The following is a 21205-nucleotide window of genomic DNA, read 5'->3' on the forward strand; positions in this document are numbered from 1 at the left end:
GTACCGTGGTACCGTTGGACTGGTACCGTGTCTATGAAGCCTCTCATCGTAATCAAGGTTGCAGAGATATCACCGTATCACTGCATTGATAGTATGTCATCTACATGCATGTTGCGTCGTTATACCTTAAAAAATATTGATTTGTGAAAGGTCAGTGGTACTTTTTCTATTACTTCTGTATCAGTATTTCTCTATATTTTTACAATACAATTTGCCCCATGGCTATTGACATTCTAGTTCCACCTGGAAAGCAGGATATGTAGGAGGTATTCATTTAAAAACTATGATATTGTAACGATCGTCGTATGAAGGAGTGGACCAAAACGCAGCGTGGTAAGTGTTCATGATAAATGTAATACTCAAAACACTCGAACAAAATAACAAAGAGGGAAAACCGAAACAGTCCTGTCAGGTGCAGACACTAAACAGAAAACAACTACCCACAAAACCCTAACGAAAAAGGACAACTTATATATGATCCCCAATTAAAGACAACGGTAGACAGCTGCCTCTGATTGGGAACCACACCAACATAGAAATAAAGAAACTAGAATGCCCACCCTAGTCCCACCCTGGCCTAACCAAAATAGAGAATAAAAACCTCTCTATGGCCAGGGCGTGATAGATATAAATAAATATGTTTGAGTATTGTTGTCCTTGGTCTCTCCCTCCAGCTCCTCATTACCAATGAGTTAATGAGTGTAGCCTGCCCAGGCCTCCATCTTGATAACAAACTAACTAATTACCTACTGTATTTCCCACTAATTAGACATGGTGGCTGACAGATTACAGGATAACTGGTGATACTGGTACAGTCATAATGATACTTGTCAGAGTACTTTGTTTATTACTTGTTCAACACTTGACTGTCTGAGCTAAATACAGCATCGTCAGATTCAATAAACTCATCTCTGCAGCAAATATTTACAGCATTTTTCTACGGCTGGCCATGCTTTCCACCTGGCTACTCCTACCCCGGTCAACAGCACTGCACCCCACACTGCAACTCGCCCAAGCCTTCCCCATTTCTCCTTCTCCCAAATCCAGTCAGCTGATGTTCTGAAAAAGCTGCAAAATCTTGACCCCTACAAATCAGCCGGGCTAGACAATCTGGACCCTTTCTTTCTAAAATTATCTGCCGAAATTGTTGCCACCCCTATTACTAGCCTGTTCAACCTCTCTTTCATGTCGTCTGAGATTCCCAAAGATTGGAAAGCAGCTGTGATCATCCCCCTCTTCAAAATGGGGACACACTCTTGACCCAAACTGCTACAGACCTATATCTATCCTACCCTGCCTTTCTAAGGTCTTCGAAAGCCAAGTCAACAAACAGATTACCGACCATTTCGAATCTCACCATACCTTCTCTGCTATGCAATCTGGCTTCAGAGCTGGTATTGGGTGCACCTCAGCCACACTCAAGGTCCTAAACGATATCTTAACCGCCATCGATAAGAAACATTACTGTGCAGCCGTATTCATTGATCTGGCGAAGGCTTTCGACTCTGTCAATCACCACATCCTCATCGGCAGACTCGACAGCCTTGGTTTCTCAAATGATTGCCTCGCCTGGTTCACCAACTACTTCTCTGATAGAGTTCAGTGTGTCAAATCGGATGGTCTGCTGTCCGGACTTCTGGCAGTCTCTATGGGAGTGCCACAGGGTTCAATTCTTGGACCGACTCTCTTCTCTGTATACATCATTGATGTCGCTCCTGCTGCTGGTGAGTCTCTGATCCACCTCTACGCAGACGACACCATTCTGTATACTTCTGGCCCTTCTTTGGACCCTCGAGGCAAGCTTCAATGCCATACAACTCTCCTTCCGCGGCTTCCAATTGCTCTTAAATACAAGTCAAACTAAATGCATGCTCTTCAACTGATCGCTGCCTGCACCTGCCCGCCTGTCCAACATCACTACTCTGGACGGCTCTGACTTACAATACGTGGACAACTACAAATACCTAGGTGTCTGGTTAGACTGTAAAGTCTCCTTCCAGACCCACATCAAACATCTCTAATCCAAAGTTACATTTAGAATTGTCTTCCTATTTCGCAAATAAAGCATCCTTCACTCATGCTGCCAAACATACCCTTGTAAAACTGACCATCCTACCAATCCTCGACTTCGGCAATGTCATTACAAAATAGCCTCCAATACCCTACTCAACAAATTGGATACAGTCTATCACAGTGCAATCCGTTTTGTCACCAAAGCCCATATACTACCCACCATTGCGACCTGTACGCTCTCGTTGGCTGGCCCTCGCTTCATACTCGTCGCCAAACCCACTGGCTCCCTGTCATCTACAAGACCCTGCTAGGTAAAGTCCCGCCTTATCTCAGCTCGCTGGTCACCATAGCATCACCCACCTGTAGCACGCGCTCCAGCAGGTATATCTCTCTGATCACCCCCAAAACCAATTCTTTCTTTGGCCGCCTCTCCTTCCAGACTGGAACGAACTACAAAAATCTCTGAAACTGGAAACACTTATCTCCCTTTGTTAATATTTGACCTGTTTGCTCTAGCCGGCTGGCCGTCGCTACATATTCGTCACCAGACCCACTGGCTCCAGGTCATCTACAAGTCCATGCTAGGTAAAGCTCCGCCTTATCTCAGTTCACTGATCACGATGGCAACAACCGCCCGTAGCACGCGCTCCAGCAGGTGTATCTCACTGATCATCCCTAAAGCCAACACCTAATTTGGCCGCCTTTCGTTCCAGTTCTCTGCTGCCTGTGACTGGAACGAATTGCAAAAATCGCTTAAGTTGGAGACTTTTATCTCCCTCACCAACTTCAAACATCTGCTATCTGAGCAGCTAACCGATCGCTGCAGCTGTACATAGTCTATCGGTAAATAGCCCACCCAATTTACCTACCTCATCCCCATACTGTTTATATTTATTTACTTTTCTGCTCATTTGCACACCAGTATCTCTACCTGTACATGACAATCTGATCATTTATCACTCCAGTGTTAATCTGCAAAATTGTAATTATTCGCCTACCTCCTCATGCCTTTTGCATCCAATGTATATAGACTCTTTTTTTTCTTTTTTTTTCTACTGTGTTATTGACTTGTTAATTGTTTACGCCATGTGTAACTCTGTGTTGTTGTCTGTTCACACTGCTATTCTTTATCTTGGCCAGGTCGCAGTTGTAAATGAGAACTTGTTCTCAACTAGCCTACCTGGTTAAATAAAGGTGAAATTAAAAAAATAATAATAATTATAAAAAAATCAACCAGGTTGTCACCGAAATGCTTAAGCCATATCTGTCACACATTCCCATGGTACTGCTTCTCATTCCGTTCAACAGCTCCGGAGGTCTACGTCACCGGCCTTCTAGGTGTCACTGAACTAGATATTTACCACCAACCCCGGACTGTCTTGTCTCATTATGCACACCTGGTTCCCATTCCCCCTAGTATGTGTATATATGTGCCCTCTGTTCCCCATTGTCCTTGTCCCCATTGTCCATATTGTTCCATGTTCATTGGTCTTGTGAGTATCTGTGCTCTGTTGTATCGGCTTTCTTGTTACCCTGTTAGTGTGCACTTGTTATTACGTGGCTCGTCCCATGTATTGTTATTATGGGTCTCTTCCCGTGTATTTTTTAGGCTTACACCTCACTCTTTGCTTGGGTTACAGCCCTGTATTTTATACATATACATGTTTTGGGCTTCATCCCCGTCATGTTCATGACCTACTCAATTTTGGGTAGAGAAATAAAAAAACGTATTTTGTATTTCTCCACCTGTCTCCTATCATTATACAATGTTACAATATCAATGCAGTTAAACAGGTTCATGTAAAATAATGAATTATGTTGGCTTACACTTCTGGCACTTCCAAGGCCGTTTCATGATGATTATTATGGTCGTGTCAATCATGTTATACATTGCATTCGAAAGTATTTAGACCCCTTCCCTTTTTCTACAGGATCTTGCAGCCTTATTCTAAAATGGATTAAATATATGTTACTCCTCATCAATCTACACACAATACCCCATAATGACAAAGCGAAAACAGGTAAAAAAAAAATTAAAAAACGTATTTACATAGTTATTCAGACCCTTTGCTATGAGACTCGAAATTGAGCTCATGTGCATCCTGTTTGCATTAATCATCATTGAGATGTTTCTACAACTTCAAATCTAATTTTATTGGTCACATACACGTGATTAGCAGATGTTATTGCAGGTGTAGCGAAATGCTTGTGCTTCTAGCTCTGACAGTGCAGTAATATCTAACAAGTAATATCTAGAAAATTACTGTCATGTACTGTCATGTTGTGTCTTGTCTCTGTCCTTTCCCTTCACCCTGTCTCCCTCTGCTGGTCGTTGTTAGGTTACCTTTTCTCCCCCGCTTTCCCCCAGCTGTTCCTTGTCTCCTCTTGACTACCTCGTCACCCCTTCTCCCACCTGTTCCCCTTTTCCCTCTGATTAGTCCCCTATATCTCTCTCTGTTTTTGTTCCTGTCCTTGTCGGATTCTTGTTTGTTGTGTTTCATGCCTGAACCAGACTGTCGTCATGTTTGCTGTAACCTTGTCTTGTCCTGTCGGAATCTGCCGGTCCGTCTGAGCCTACCTATGTTTGGTAATTAAAGAAGCTCTGTTTAAGTTAATTCGCTTTTGGGTCCTCATTCACTCACCGTAACAGAAGAATCCGACCAAGAATGGACCCAGCGACTTCGGATCCTCTCCACTCAGCCGTCGGGATCCAGGGAGCGATGCTAGGCAGACACGAGCAGGAAGTGTCTGCTGCTCGACATGCCGTTGAGACCCTGGCCACCCAAGTCTCCAACCTCACAGAACAGGTTCACCATCTCCGCCTCGATCCACCGGCCACTTCCAGGGCTTTCGAATCTCCGGAGCCCAGAATCAATAACCCGCCGTGTTACTCTGGGGAGCCCACTGAATGCCGCTCGTTCCTCACCCAGTGTGATATTGTGTTTTCTCTCCAGCCCAACGCTTGTCCTAGGAACCTTCTTTTCGTTCCCGTTCCTACTCGTCTGGCCGTTCTTCAGTGGGCTCACTCTGCCAAGTTAGCCGGCCACCCTGGCGTTCGGGGTACGCTTGCTTCCATTCGCCAGCGTTTTTGGTGGCCCACCCGGGAGCATGACACGCGTCGTTTCGTGGCTGCTTGTTCGGTCTGCGCGCAGACTAAGTCCGGTAACTCCCCTCCTGCCGGCCGTCTCAGGCCGCTTCCCATTCCCTCTCGACCGTGGTCTCACATCGCCTTAGATTTTGTCACCGGACTGCCTTCGTCAGCGGGGAAGACTGTTATTCTTACGGTTGTCGATAGGTTCTCTAAGGCGGCTCATTTCATTCCCCTTGCTAAGCTTCCTTCTGCTAAAGAGACGGCACAAATCATCATCGAGAATGTTTTCAGAATTCATGGCCTTCCGTCAGACGTCGTTTCGGACAGAGGTCCGCAATTCACGTCTCAATTTTGGAGGGAGTTTTGCCGTTTGATTGGGGCTTCCGTCAGTCTCTCTTCCGGCTTTCACCCCCAGTCTAACGGTCAAGCAGAACGGGCCAATCAGACTATTAGTCGCATCTTACGCAGTCTTTCTTTTCGCAACCCTGCGTCTTGGTCAGAACAGCTCCCCTGGGCAGAATACGCCCACAACTCGCTTCCTTCGTCTGCGACCGGGCTATCTCCTTTTCAGAGTAGCCTCGGGTACCAGCCTCCGCTGTTCTCATCTCAGTTCGCCGAGTCCAGCGTCCCCTCCGCTCAGGCTTTTGTCCAACGTTGCGAGCGCACCTGGAAGAGGGTCAGGTCTGCACTTTGCCGTTATAGGACGCAGACTGTGAGGGCTGCTAATAAGCGTAGAACTAAGAGTCCTAGATATTGTCGCGGTCAGAGAGTTTGGCTCTCCACTCAGAACCTTCCCCTTAAGACGGCTTCTCGCAAGTTGACCCCGCGGTTCATTGCTCCGTTCCGTATTTCTCGGGTCATTAATCCTGTCGCAGTTCGACTTCTTCTTCCGCGATACCTTCGTCGCGTCCACCCGGTCTTCCATGTCTCCTGCATCAAGCCCGTCCTTCGCGCCCCCGCTCGTCTTCCCCCCCCCCCCCCATCCTTGTCGAGGGCGCACCCATCTACAGGGTCCGTAGAATTTTGGACATGCGTCCTCGGGGCCGTGGTCACCAGTACCTCGTAGATTGGGAGGGGTACGGTCCTGAGGAGAGGAGTTGGGTTCCCTCTCGGGACGTGCTGGACCGTGCGCTGATCGAGGATTTCCTCCGTTGCCGCCAGGTTTCCTCCTCGAGTGCGCCAGGAGGCGCTCGGTGAGTGGGGGGGTACTGTCATGTACTGTCATGTTGTGTCTTGTCTCTGTCCTTTCCCTTCACCCTGTCTCCCTCTGCTGGTCGTTGTTAGGTTACCTTTTCTCCCCCGCTTTCCCCCAGCTGTTCCTTGTCTCCTCTTGACTACCTCGTCACCCCTTCTCCCACCTGTTCCCCTTTTCCCTCTGATTAGTCCCCTATATCTCTCTCTGTTTTTGTTCCTGTCCTTGTCGGATTCTTGTTTGTTGTGTTTCATGCCTGAACCAGACTGTCGTCATGTTTGCTGTAACCTTGTCTTGTCCTGTCGGAATCTGCCGGTCCGTCTGAGCCTACCTATGTTTGGTAATTAAAGAAGCTCTGTTTAAGTTAATTCGCTTTTGGGTCCTCATTCACTCACCGTAACAATTACATAACACATACCCAATACACACAAATCTAAGTAGGAATCAATTAAGACTATAAACATATGGACGAGCGATGTCAGAGCAGAACAGACTAAGATATAGTATAGAAAAACATGATATACATATGAGATGAGTAATGCAAGATATGTAAGCATTATTAACGACTATTTAACCATGTTAATCATTACTGAAATGAAAACTACACACATTTAACCAGTTAAAGATAATGAATACGTTAAAGATAATGAATACGTTAAAGATAATGAATACATGAAAACAACAAATATTTTATTAAAAATAATTCATGCAAAAGTCAAGAGTTGGCCATAACATGAGTACAAACAAAGTGAGTGTGTAAGTGTTTGTGTGCATGTATGTGTATTATGGTGTGTATTATAATTTCCCATCATAAAAATGTATCCCCATTCCCCAATCAAATAACGTCAAATAAAATACAAATCTGTATTTTCCCAATCTGGCAACCCTCATAAAAGTCGACATAGCCTTGTATAAATTGCATTATGGAAGGAATGGTGTAATGTACACGAAAAAGTGGAGCCCTGTATTAAATGCATTATGAAGAAAATTGTGAAATGTAGATTCCACAAAATATGAAATGCATTATGAAGAAAATCGTGTAGACGGACTGTTTCCAACACGGAAATAGGGCCTTTCTGACTACAATTGCACCAGTATCCCAAAGTATTAAGCGAAAACAAGCATAGAAATCAATATTGGCATTTTTCTTTTAAAACAATGTAAGGCTACTATTATATCATAATTATTTTGGTGACAACCTGGTTGATAAACAATATTGGGTTTTAACACGTTCATTATTTTATATAAATAAATGTGGCACACAAAAAAGTCAGTGTAGACCACCATTGCCCATCATGTATTGCTCTAATAACTTTCAAAATATTTGTTCTGAAATTTCCCCCCCCAAAAAAATATTTTCCTATGAATGAAGTCACACAAAAATGTGTCTTTTCACAGAAATGCACAAAAATGCACAAAATCTGCTGAAATACTTTTTGTACATATATGCACAAATTGAGTGTGATATTGTGTTGCTTATATATATATATATGTAGATTTTTAGCATGCTATATGAATTATGTTGAAATTTGTGTGCATACTATGTGTGTGACTATTTACACTGAGTGTAAAAAACATAAAGAAGTTGCACCCCCTTTTGCCATCAGAACAGTCTCAATTTGTCAGGGCATGGACTCTACAAGGTGTCGAAAGAGTTCCATGGTGTTGGATTCATCATTTTGAACATTGAGATATGAAATAAATAATAGGAAAGAAGCATAGAATCCAAGGAGAAAGAAACTGGGCCTCTGTAGAAAGACAGATAGCTGTGGAATGTGTTGGAATGTGTTGGGGGACGGGAGCAGAGCACCGTGTTGATACAGGGGAGACAGATGGACATCTGTGGATTAGATGAAGGAGGGGTTGAGGTCAGCAGGTGAGGACAGATTCCCTTAAGAGAGTAATAAGGGTTTGGTATCCTGTTGCCCTCTTTCTGTTGAACCATACAATGTAAGGATTGGAGAGAAGGCGTGTCTTAAGTAGGATGTATATAACTGTGACGGAGAGAAATGTTTTGGTGTCTGAATACAGCTGTACAGAACCTTTGGGAATAATTAAATTTGGTTAAAGCTTCTCTGGTGTCCGTGAGTTATTTACTCTGAAAAATAAGAGCCTAACAACAGGGATGTTGGCCCATGTTGACTCAATGCTTTCCACAGTTGTGTCACGTTGCCTGGATGTCCTTAGGGTGGTGGACCATTCTCGATACACACAGGAAACTTTTGTGAGGAAACCCAGCAGTGTTGAAGCACCTGGCACCTAGTACCATTCACTGTTCAAAGGCACTTAAATCTTTTGTCTTGCCCATTCACCCTCTGAACGGCACAAATGCACAATCCATGTCTCAACTGTCTCAAGGCTTAAAAATCCTTCTTTAATCTGTCTCCTTCCCTTCCCCTTGATTGAAGTAGATTTAACAAGTGACATCAATAAGTGATCATAGCTTTCACCTGGATTCACCTGGTCAGTCTATGTCATAGAAAGAGCAGGTGTTCCTTATATTTTCTACATTCAGTGTATGTTGCCATACATCTCAATTCACCCAGCCCCCAAAGTAAGTATTTTCCTGGTGGCTTTGTTCTGGCATTAACCTGTGATGTTAACCGCCCATGTGCGTTTCCATCAGCCCACACAATGGAACTGCCTGCACATTTCCACAGCTCCACTTTAGGAATAATTGATATTCATGATGCATACTCATGCAGCTGAAAGTTTAATTCAGTTTACTTATGCAGAAAGATGGCATTCACAGCACTATGCAGTTTAGTGTGCCAGTGACTATGACAAGTTTCAAGTAAAAAAATACATATATTTTGTTTCAAATCCTGAAATGGATAGGGTGTTAATTAGGATGTTTACATTTTCTTTGTCATTTTAAAGATCCTTTCCTCTTTTTCAGGAGGAGAATATACAGACATAAAACAGGTAAGACAATGGACATGTGTATCACACTGCTGACAATATTGAGAGCTAAATTAAATCAAGCTGTTTGTTGAACCTGTAGTGTGTTTGTTGGTGAACTGACGGACACAACATTGCCAGTCATCATTGTCTGTCAGCCAGAACAAGCAGAGCACTTGCAGCACTATTCCCTGCTGTTGATGCGAGCAGCAGCAGCAGAAGCAGCAGTGAGAATGGCTCCAGGTTATGAATGTGGCATTTGAAATGGGACTGGCCAGTCTGGTGACTCCATGGGCTCAGATTATTGCCCCAGCATGGAGGCAGCAGCAGGAAGAGTATGCATGGCTTCAGCCCTTTCTGTCTGTTACGCGCCTCAGTGCTGAATCGATTCGGAGAGGGATGGATGGTTGTGTTTTGATGTGAGTGTTTCATCTGCCCGGAGGCCGCATGCTTTCTGAGCTCTGCCTGTTTTATGTGTTATAGCATGCTAAAGCCTCCTGTATATTCAACTGACATGAGTACTCTGACCTGCCGTGCCTCTCTTCTCAGGAGTTTTATAGATACAGTTGAAGTTGGAAGTTTACATACACCTTAGCCAAATACATTTAAACTCAGTTTTTCACAATTCCTGACATTTAATCCTAGTAAAAATTCCCTGTCTTAGGTCAGTTAGGATCACCACTTTATTTTCAGAATGTGAAATGTCAGAATAATAGTAGAGAGAATAATTTATTTCAGCTTTTATTTCTTTCATCACATTTCCAGTGGGTCAGAAGTTTACATACACTCAATTAGTATTTGGTAGCATTGCCTTCAAATTGTTTATCTTGGGTCAAACGTTTCGGGTAGCTTTCCACAAGAATCCTACAATAAGTTGGGTGATTCCCCCTGAACGAGCTGGTGTAACTGAGTCAGATTTGTAGTCCTCCTTGCTCACACACGCTTTTTCAGTTCTTCCCACAAATCATTCATATATCTTTATGTACATATTATTTATCTCTTTACACTTGTGTGTATAAGGTAGTAGTTTTGGAATTGTTAGGTTAGATTACTCGTTGGTTATTACTGAATTGTCAGAACTAGAAGCACAAGCATTTCGCTACACTCGCATTAACATCTGCTAACCATGTGTATGTGACAAATATATTTGATTTGATTTGATTTGATTGAAGTCAGGCCTTTGTGATGGCCACTCCAATACCTTGACTTTATTGTTCTTAAGCCATTTTGCCACAACTTTGGAAGTATGCTTGGGGTCATTGTCCATTTGGAAGACCCATTTGCGACTAAGCTTAAACTTCCTGACTGATGTCTTCTGATGTTGCTTCAATATATCCACATAATTGTCCTGCCTCATGATGCCATCTATTTTGTGAAGTGCACCAGTCCCTCCTGCAGCAAAGCACCCCCACAATATGATGCTGCCACCCCCGTGTTTCACGGTTGGGATGGTGTTCTCCGGCTCGCAAGCCTTCCTCTTTTTCCTCCAAACATAACGATGGTCATTATGGCCAAACAGTTCTATTTTTATTTCATCAGACCAGAGGACATTTCTCCAAAAAGTATGATCTTTGTCCCTATGTGCAGTTGCAAACCGTAGTCTGGCATTTGAACCCGAAATGTTTGAATGTGGTTCCTTCAGGCGTTTGGAAATTGCTCCCCGGGATGAACCAGACTTGTGGAGATCTACAATTTTTTTTCTGAGGTCTTGGCTGATTTATTTTGATTTTCCCATGATGTCCAGCAAAGAGGCACTGAATTTGAGGGTAGGCTTTGAAATACATCCACAGGTACACATCTAATTGACTTACATTCTGTCAATTAGCCTATCAGAAGCTTCTAAAGCCTTGACATCCCTTTCTGGAATTTTCCAAGCTGTTTAAAGGCCCAGTGTATGTAAACTTCTGACCCACTATAATTGTGATACAGTGAGTTATAAGTGAAGTAAACAATTGTTGGAAAAATTTATTGTGTTGTTCTTACCTACTTGCCAAAACTGTAGTTTGTTAATCCACTGCCTGTTACTCAGGCCCAGAAGCCAGGATATGCATATAATTGGTAGAATTGGATAGAAAACACTTTTAATTCTGTGGAAATGTTAAATAATGTATGAGACTATAATACAATTGATGTAGTAGGCGAAAATCCAAAATTATAATTTTTTACGTCCCAGACTCTTATATTGGAATGCTATGCAATTATAGCTCCCAGATTGCAATTCCTATGGCTTCAAATAAATGTCAACAGTCTATGTTCAAGGTTTCAGGCTTGTTTCTTCCAAAACGAGGAAGAATTTAGAGATTTGGTACAAAGAGTCACAGTGGAAAATCAGTCTGTCTAAAAATCAGTTCTGCTCATTTTTGTTTTCTATCGAACATACTTCTTTCCGTATGAAATATTACAGTTTATTTACATTTTAGGGTACCTGAGGATTAACTAGAAACATAGTTTGACTTGTTTGAACAAAGTTTAGCGGTATCTTTTTGGATTCCTTTGTCTGCATGTTGAACGAGTGGATTACTGAAATCGATGGCGCCAACTAAACAAACTTTTGTGGATATATAGAAGGATTTTTTCTAACAAAATGACCATTCATGTTGTAGCTGAGAACCTTGGGATTGCAAACAGAGGAAGATTTTAAAAAGTAAGTGATTTATTTAATCGTTATTTGTGATTTTATGAAGCCTGTGCTGGTTGAAAAATATGTTTTTGTGGGGCGCCGTCCTCAAACAATCGGATGGGATGCTTTCGCTCTAAAGCCTATTGTAAATCGGACAATGCAGTTAGATTAACAAGAATTTAAGCTTTTAACCAATATAAGATACTTGTATGTTCATAAATGTTTAATATTACGATTATTTATTTGAATTGCGTGCCCTCCAATTTCACTGGATGTTGTTAATTAATAGGGATAGGCGTCCCGTCAGCGGGACACCTATCCCTATTATATTTGTTATTGCAAATATAATAGGAATGCTTATGTTTCTACAGCCAACAGTGCAGTAACACCTAACACCTAACAATACAAACAATTCACACAAATCCCCCAAAATGTTAATTAAGAAATATCAGAACAAGCAATGACCGAGTCTGGAATATTTAGTTAGCTGCAAAAAGTATTGGGACAGTGACATATTTGTTGTTGTTTTGGCTCTGTACTCCAGCACTTTGGATTTGATACAATGACTATGAGGATGAAGTGTGGACTGTCAGCTTTAATTTGATGGTATTTTCATCCATTTGTTTAGAAATTACAGAACTTTTTGTACATAGTCCCCCCATTTTAGGAGACCAAAAGTACTGGGGACAAATTAATATGTGTATTAAAGTTAAAAATTTGGCCCCATATTCATAGCACGTAATGACTACATCAAGCATGTGACTTTACAAATGTGTTGGATGCATTTGCTGTTTGTTTTGGTTGTTTCATATTATTCTATGCCTTATAGAAATGAATGGTAAATATTGTATTACAGTGCCTTGCAAAAGTATTCATCCCCCTTTGCGTTTTTCCTATTTTGTTGTATTACAACCTGTAATTTAAATTAATTTTTATTTGGATTTCATGTAATTGACACACAAAATAGTCCAAATTGGTGAAGTGAAATTTAAAAAATGTATTGTTTAAAAAAATTCAAAAAAATTGAAAAGTGGTGAGTGCATATGTATTCACCCCATTCGTTATGAACCCCTAAATAAGATCTGGTGCAACCAATTACCTTCAGAAGTCACATAGTTAGTTAGATAAAGTCCACCTGTGTGCAATCGAAGTGTCACATGATCTGTCATATAATCTCAGTATATATACACCTGTTCTGAAAGGCCGCAGAGTCTGCAACAACACTATGCAAGTGGCACCACCAAGCAAGCGGCACCATGAAGACCAAGGAACTCTCCAAACAGGTCAGGGACAAAGTTGTGGAGAAGTACAGATCAGGGTATGGTTATAAAAAAATATTGGAAACTTTGAACATCCCACATAGCATCATTAAATCCATTATTAATAAATGGAAAGAATATGTCACCACAACAAACATTCCAAGAGAGGGCCACCCACCAAAACTCATTGACCAGGCAATGAGGGCATTAATCAGAGAGGCAACAAAGAGCCCAAAGATAACCCTGAAGGAGCTGCAAAGCTCCACAGCGGAGATTGGAGTCTGTCCATACGACCACTTTAAGCCGCACACTCCACAGAGCTGGGCTTTATGGAGAAGTGTCCGGAAAAAAGCCAATGCTTAAAGAAAAAAATTAGCAAAACATTTGCTGTTCGCCAAAAGGGATTTGGGAGACTCCTCAAACATTTGGAAGAAGCTTTTTGGCCATCAAGGAAAACGTTATGTCTGGCACAAACCCAACACCTCTCATCACACCGAGAACAGCATCCCACCATGGTGGTGGCAGCATCATGCTGTGGGGATGTTTTTCTTCTGCAGGGACTGGGAAACTGGTCAGAATTGAAGGAATGATGGAGGGCGCTAAATACAGGTAAATTCTTGAGGGGAAACCTGTTTCAGTCTTCCAGAGATTTGAAACTGGGACAGAGGTTCACCTTCCAGCAGGACAATGACCCTAAGCATACTGCTAAAGCAACACTCAAGTGGTTTAAGGGGAAACTTTTACATGTTTTGGAATGGCCTAATCAAAGCCCAGACCTCAATTCAATTGAGAATCTGTGGTATGACTTAAAGATTGCTGTACACCATCCAACTTGAAGGAGATGGACCAGTTTTGCCTTGAAGAATGGGCAAAAATCCCAGTGGCTAGATGTATCAAGCTTATAGAGACATACCCCAAGAGACTTGCAGCTATAATTGCTACAAAAGGTGGCTCTAGAAATTATTGACTTTGAAGATGCACAAAAAATATTAAGCATCTTCAAAGTGGTAGGCATGTTGTGTAAATCAAATGATACAACCCCTCCCAAAAAACAATTTTAATTCCAGGTTGTAAGCTAACAAAATAGGAAAAATGCCAAGAGGGGTGAATACTTTTGCAAGTCACTGTATGTAATTTTCGAGTAACTTTTATTGTAAATAAGCATAGAATATGTTTCTAAACACTTCTACATTAATGTGGATGCTACCACGATTACGGATAATCCTGAATGAATCGTGAATAATGATGAGTTAGAAGATTACAGAGACATAAATATCCTACTATTTGTTGTGTAGCGGGAATAATTTAAATGAGTTACAGTATGTCAGAAAAGGAGAGACCTGTCCTGCAATATGATTATGATTTAGGCCTATATAATAAAAGTTAAATAAACATATTAGATGACCAATGGCAAATGCATCTGTTTTATCATTAGACGTATGTTTTAATGTTTTTATTAGCTTACCGTTATTATAATTCCTGTGCATCAAACACCCCAAAATGAACACCCCATGATTTCCCCAAAATTAACAATAAGCCTATTTACTTGCAATAAGTTTATCAAATTCTAGAAGTTTGAGATCTTTGTGGAGAGGGGCACACTTGGATAAATACCAATCTCTGCAGGAAAACTGGCGCATGCAAGGAGTATTTTTTTGTGCACACGCACTTTTGATAAATGCAGCCCAAGGACCTCTTCTCCTCGCTCTACGTGTGTCTCCCTCTGTTTGGCCATGTGTATGAAGAGTCTTATTGGTCTGGAGAGGAGACTTGGCTGTGACTGGAATGTAATTGTCACTGTGACTCTGAATACTGATCACTCACCATACCTGACTTTGTCTGGAAAGCATATTAAACTGGCTTTCTTTACATTTATTTAACTTGTATTTATTCAGGGGAGCCCAATTAAGACCAGGGTATTATTCTCAATATTGCTCTGAGAACAAACAACTCACAAACATGATCATTCAAAGCAGAAAATAAACTACAAGATACAGCAGATACAGACACATCCCATCTCAACATTGGGAACCTGCTCGATGAAAGAGCCATCCAATGCATAAATGGGTAAACCATCTGAAATATTTCTATGAGAATTAGAAAATAACATACTGTACATTTAGTTTTTCACGCATTATGTACCAATATTAAATCAACTAGGGCTTTCTGCAAGGCAACAAAATCAGATTGCAGCTGTAACAGCCTGGTCAACAGTAAGGATAGTAGCGTACATAACAGATGACTGTTGTAGGTTTTTTCAGATAGTACTTTACACCACTGTAAATAATATTGGTCAAGTAAAAATACTTGAATACTTAATATCAAGTAAAAATACTTGAATGTACTGATTAAATTGTTTTTTGGGGGGTATCTGTACTTTACTTTACTACATTCCTAAAGAAAAGTATGTACTTTTTACTCCATACATTTTCCCTGACACCCAAAAGTACTCGTTACATTTTGAATGCTTAGCAGGACAGGAAAATGGTTCACTTCACGCACTTATCAAGTGAACATCCCTGGTCATCTCTATTGCATCTGATCTGGTGGACTCTGATCTGGTGTTGGAGTGTGCCCCTGGTTGTCTGTAAATTTAAAAAACAAGGAAATGGTGCCTTCTGGTTTTTTGGAATTTGAAATTATTTTTACTTTTACTTTTGATACTTAAGTATATTTTAGCAAGTACATTTACTTTTGATACTTAAGTATATTTAGAACCAAATACTTTTAGACTTTTACTCAAGTAGTATTTTAGTGGGTGACTTTCACTTTTACTTGTCATTTTCTATTAAGGTGTCTTTACTTTTACTCAAGAATGACAATTACTTACTTTTTCCACCACTGATTATTTATAGAAATAAAGGACAGGTCCCAAAATCCACCCCCAAAATTGCAGGTCCCAAATTGACATGGTTTGATTCTGCAGGAAATCACAGTTTAGGGCCTTTACACAACACTACTTTGACGACAGAAAGAGATACTTGTGTAGTGCAAAGAGAGTTTCAAATCTCTCTTCAAATCTCTCTTTTAGATTCAAATCTCTCATGTGGGAAACATCTACACCACATATTTGTTATTTATTGAAAGTAACTCCAAATACAGTATCAGTCAAAAGTTTAGGCACACCTATTTCCCTGAGCCTTCTTTTGCCATATTTACATACACAGCCCTGATTGGCGGATAGGATCGTCTAGACTCTAGTGACTACCCCGTTTACCCCTTAAAAATAGGAGGATAAAAGATAAAAGATGACTGGGCATTGGTCAAAATAATCAGATCAGATTGTGATGTCATGCTGTGGGCCAAAAAGCTCTTACACTAAAAGGGCATTATCATCATTTTCCAAAATTCATAGTGTTTTTTTGACCTCATAGTGTAATTAATTTTTTTATACAAATGAAAATCACGTGTTTGACTGCACAGCCCCTTTAATACCAATAGACTATTAGCCAAATTGAAGTTTAAAGGCTTTTATTGCATTAATCAAGTGTGCAACACTATGTGCAATATGGTTTAGATGAGAAGCTCCTGTACAGTTTGAATTGCTTTCCTTATTTTGTTTGTCTATATACTATGGTATTTATAGTATGCTAATAGCTGCACTCATATGAAGCAGGAATGTGGTTTTGGCCACACCATTGCATTTAATGTATTTATAAAGCCCTTTTTACATCAACATCACAAAGTGCTTATACAGAAACCCAGCCTAAAACCCCAATGAGCAAGCAATGCGGATGTAGAGGCACGGTGATAGGAAAAACTCCCTTGAAAGTCAGGAACCTAGGACGAAACCTAGAGAGGAACCAGGCTCTGAGGGGTGGCCAGTCCTCTTCTTGCTGTGCACAGTGGAGATTATAAGAGTACATGGCCATTAAGGCCAGGTTATTCTTCGAGATGTTTAAGCGTTCATAGATGACCAGCAGTCAATAATCAACAACAGGTCAGCACCTCAGGTCAGGGTTCCATAGCCACAGACAGAACAGCAGAAACTTGATCAGCAGCACTACCAGGTGACCTGGGGACAGTCAGGAGTTGTTAGGCCAGAGAGAGAGAGAGCGAGAGAGAAAGAGAGAGAGAGAGAGAGAGAGAGAGAGAGAGAGAGAGAAAGTACTTAAGATCACACAGGACACCAGATAGGAGAATTACACCAGATAGAACCGACTTTAGCCCCGGCACATAGACTATTGCAGCATAGATACTGGAGACTGAGACAGGAAAGAAAAAACCTTGCCAAAAGAGAGATAAGGGTCAAGAGTAACGCCAAGGTCCTTCACGGTTTTATTTGAGATGACTGTACAACCATTGAGATGAATTGTCAGATCAAACAGCAGGTGTCTTTGTTTTGTCTGAGTTTAAAAATAAAAAATGTCCAACCATTCACTTCCTTATGTCTGAAACACAGGCTTCTAAGGTAGACAATTTTGGGGCTTCACCAAGTTTCATCGAAATGTACAGCTGTGGGTCGTCTGCATAGCAGTGAAAGTTGACAGTGTGTTTCTGAAAGACATCACCAGCGGTAGCCTGTATAGTGAAAACAATAGTGGTCCTTAATCGGAACCTTGAAGAACACTGAAACTTTAATTTATCAAGGGACAAACCATACACAGATACAAACTTATATCTTTCCGACAGATAAGATCTAAACCAAGCAAGAACTTGACCGTGTAGACCAATTAGGGTTTCCAATCTCCAAAATAATGTGGCAATCACCTTGTTTCCTTTGTGACAGTGGAATAATTTTGTGAGGGATTTCGAGGTTCTGATTTGAAAAGTGTTTGAGCCGAATAGATTCATCATCATACAGGGCAGCTGAAGATTTTCCCCTGTTATTTCTGCTGAACGTAGGTTGTGCATACCCACATCCAATCAATCAGAAGCGGCAGTATGAATAGGGAAAGGGAGATACCTTGTCAGTTGTCCAACTGAATGTATTCAACTGAAATGTGTCTTCCGCATTTAACCCAACCCTCTGAATTAGAGAGGTGCAGGGAGCTGTCTTAGTTGACACCCACAACGCCCAGGGAACAGTGGGTTAACTGCCTTGCTCAGGGTCAAAACAACAGGTTTTTACCTTGTCAGCTCAGGGATTTGATTCAACAACTTTTGAGTTACTGGCCCAACGCTCTAACCACTAGGCTACCTGCCAAATACTAATGTTACTGAAGATTGATGAAGAACCTTCTGTATCATCTCTAATGCAGTTTGACTATGCATGTTCAGAGACTTTCCATGAACATAAATTGGCATAAAATAAAAAAGCAAGAGAAAAACTCTCATCTTGCTTTATTGCACTATAGCCTAATTTATTTTGAGTTTAGTAGTTGGCTAGAACTAGCAGATAAAGAGCTTATGGATGTTATGTTATGTGATGAATGGTCTTGCCCTCAAAGCAGTTTAAGTTTAGTGTGTGTCAGCAAAAGAGGAATGGGAATGTATTCAGCAAAGATGATTTTTCTCCTCTCCTTTTTGTTTATCTTGCACTCATAAGCAGAGAAGAACTCACTATAACTATAGGGTAATATAACAGCTACCACCTGCCTCATTTTCATTAGACACAAACATCCTCACATCCTTCATGATACTATTCCCCAACAACATGTGATACACAACTGTTGGTATGTCTGTAACTGACAAGGTATACTAGTCATGTTAACTTGTCAAACATGTTCTCACCAGGATCTGCTTAAAACCCAGTCTATTTGTATTTGTATGAAAAAGCTTTGGGACAATTGTAAGGCTACTGTTGAGTTGCCATGTTTTGGTCTGTGAGTTTCATCTCCATGGATGATTCCTCCCCTCCCCCACGTAGACTGGAGGATGGCATCATGAGCCTTTAGAGTTACAGTTATGACTCACTCTCTCTCTCCCCCTCTCTCTCTGTGAGCATTATCTCATCAATCTAAAGAAAACTCCACCTCTTGAGTCATGATTTGTTAACGCTATATCTTATGTGTTTCATAGTGTATAAGTTAGTGCTGTAGTGACAAGCAGATAGCATTATGTACCATTGGGATCTAGTGGGGTAGCCATCAGAGGTGATGATTTAAATTAAAAGGGAAGCAAGGCACATACTCACTCTCTGATGGCTACTAGCTTTTGTTGAGTGGCTGATACAGAGGCATCTATCACTAAAGCCTTGGGCTAGGCCAAGAGGCTAACAGCTCCATCAATGCAAGCCTCCTCTATTGGCTCATACGGTATAGTAAAATGATCACAACAGAAAAATAAACGTTCAGTGCTTAAGTACCTTTCATGGGTAGCCTATGCCCATTCAGCATCCTTTATGCAACCTTGGCTTCAACTGGAGGAAGCTTGACCTGTTGACCATGATGCAAACTTCACTTGATCAGCCTAATGCAGTTCAGGATAAACACATGCAGATGGCAGAAAAACCCCAACCCCAAAGACAACATCCAGAGTGTCAGTAGAGTTGCTGCAAGTGGTTGTTAATGCTGGTACCAACCTTTTATTGATCGTCACATTACTGTGCTGCAACCTATCCTTCTTGTGGAACCTCTGTCATCAGTTAGGCCTGAAAGACAACCTTTTTAGAGATACCTACAGTAGCAACATAAGCATAGGAACAGAAACCTGAATGATGGGGGGTAACAGTTCTGTTGGTGATCTGCTCGCACCATGTGTCCTCGGTTCCTCACTGTCTTAATGAGCCTTATGGTGGACAGCAGGAGATGGGCCAGGTCTTGGACGGGTTTTGGGCACACCATGACCACCACAGGGCTGATGCCGGTCCTAACCATGACCAGAGGCTGGCCAAGGGAGAAGTAGAGGAAATAAATCCTGCCCCTGACAAGAGAGAGAAACACAGGGAACATGGATATTAGACAGGTACTGTCTGTACCTAATATATAGTCTAGACAGAAACACAGAGCAGAAACTATAATATTCTGATCACTATACAACATTTTAAATACCTATGCCTAGGTTTCTTCTATTGTTTGAGCCAAGACAGTTGGCATTCATTGGGGTTGCAAAGAAATAGTTTGTATATACTGCATCGTACTGTATATGCTAGGCCTTACCTGTTCAGTGCCACCTCGTGAGGATAGGTGGGCAGGTAATAATGGTTTGGATTTATATAGCACCTTTAGGGCTGGGTGATAAGGCCAAAATATCATATCACAGTATTTTATGTTTTTGATACGGTATTTGACAGTATTTTATGTTTTTGAATAATTCTAAGTAGTTCTAAATTTGCTTTATGGTCTTATGATGGCAACATATACATTCTAAGTGATTTCAATGGGTCTTTCTCCATTCTGATTGGTTTATTCTGTTCATTTCAACCCAAAAAATGTTTGTGCATTTGAGATCATTTCTCATTTGAAATCATTTTCACAATGCCACGTAGGTATGGGCAAAAAAACTAGGCCTTATTTTTAACCAAATGTTGCAATTATGATTTGACTTGCGATGTAGATGAAAACATTTGGGTGAACTGTTAGAATCATGGAAATAGAATGATTATTATAATTCTATAGTTAGAATATAATAGTGTTCACATTGAATACAGTGTTGACATGACAACAAATTAAAATGCTAGGGAGGAGTTATTGTGACAGTTTAGGATCCAAAGTGTTGGTCATTGTTTCTTAGGTGAACCTATAATCTTTGGCTACATTAAATGTTTCTTACTTGTAGCCAACATATTCATGCTTTGTCTATTCGTCTTTGAATCAGAAGATACTGTTGCACAAGCACCATGCTGATTAAGGCCTACACCAACACTGGCATCAGGCTGTGTTAGCTAGCTGACTCAGTACATTTATTAGCTAGCCAGCTAATCACAATTAGCATTAGCGGATGTTCCCAGTTTGCTGGGACTAGCCAGATTGCCTTCAGAATATAGCCACAGAAGATCTGGGTTTCCAATCATACAAGACAACAGTAATAAAGCACAGTTTCTCTGATTAAAACAGATAACAACTCCATTCCAATTATTGTGTTTTTTAAGGCGTGTAAAAACCCACTTTAGACAGTGACCTTAGGATTTGATTCAATGTAATTATTCACCATTAGGTACCTCTTTTCTAACATAATAAAGGTCTTAGGAAAATGTTTACCAATGCTAAAGTTTAGTTTATTGTATCCAACTGGTAGTAAAAACAGCA

The 21205-nt window shown here is 41.0% G+C and overlaps 2 protein-coding genes across 8 annotated transcripts in view; one reads left to right on the forward strand and one right to left on the reverse strand.

Moving 5' to 3' along the window:
* Nucleotides 1–21205, reverse strand: part of LOC149982572 (solute carrier family 2, facilitated glucose transporter member 1-like) — a 321473-nt gene that overhangs the window by 66111 nt on the left and 234157 nt on the right. The window lies entirely within an intron of this gene.
* The window catches only part of LOC110527984 (rap1 GTPase-activating protein 1), a 164919-nt gene that overhangs the window by 47480 nt on the left and 96234 nt on the right, over nt 1–21205 (forward strand). For 4 of the 7 annotated variants that reach the window (XM_090241171.1, XM_036983493.2, XM_090241173.1 and 1 more), the window contains exon 2: nt 9196–9221. The exons of the other annotated variants lie outside the window; for them this stretch is intronic. The gene's annotated coding sequence lies outside the window, so the exon portion shown is untranslated. The remainder of the gene's footprint in view (nt 1–9195; nt 9222–21205) is intronic. 7 annotated transcript variants of the gene reach the window in all.

Source organism: Oncorhynchus mykiss, chromosome 7, assembly GCF_057628025.1.
Source record: "Oncorhynchus mykiss isolate SJ-2025 chromosome 7, ASM5762802v1, whole genome shotgun sequence".
Taxonomy (NCBI): domain Eukaryota; kingdom Metazoa; phylum Chordata; class Actinopteri; order Salmoniformes; family Salmonidae; genus Oncorhynchus; species Oncorhynchus mykiss.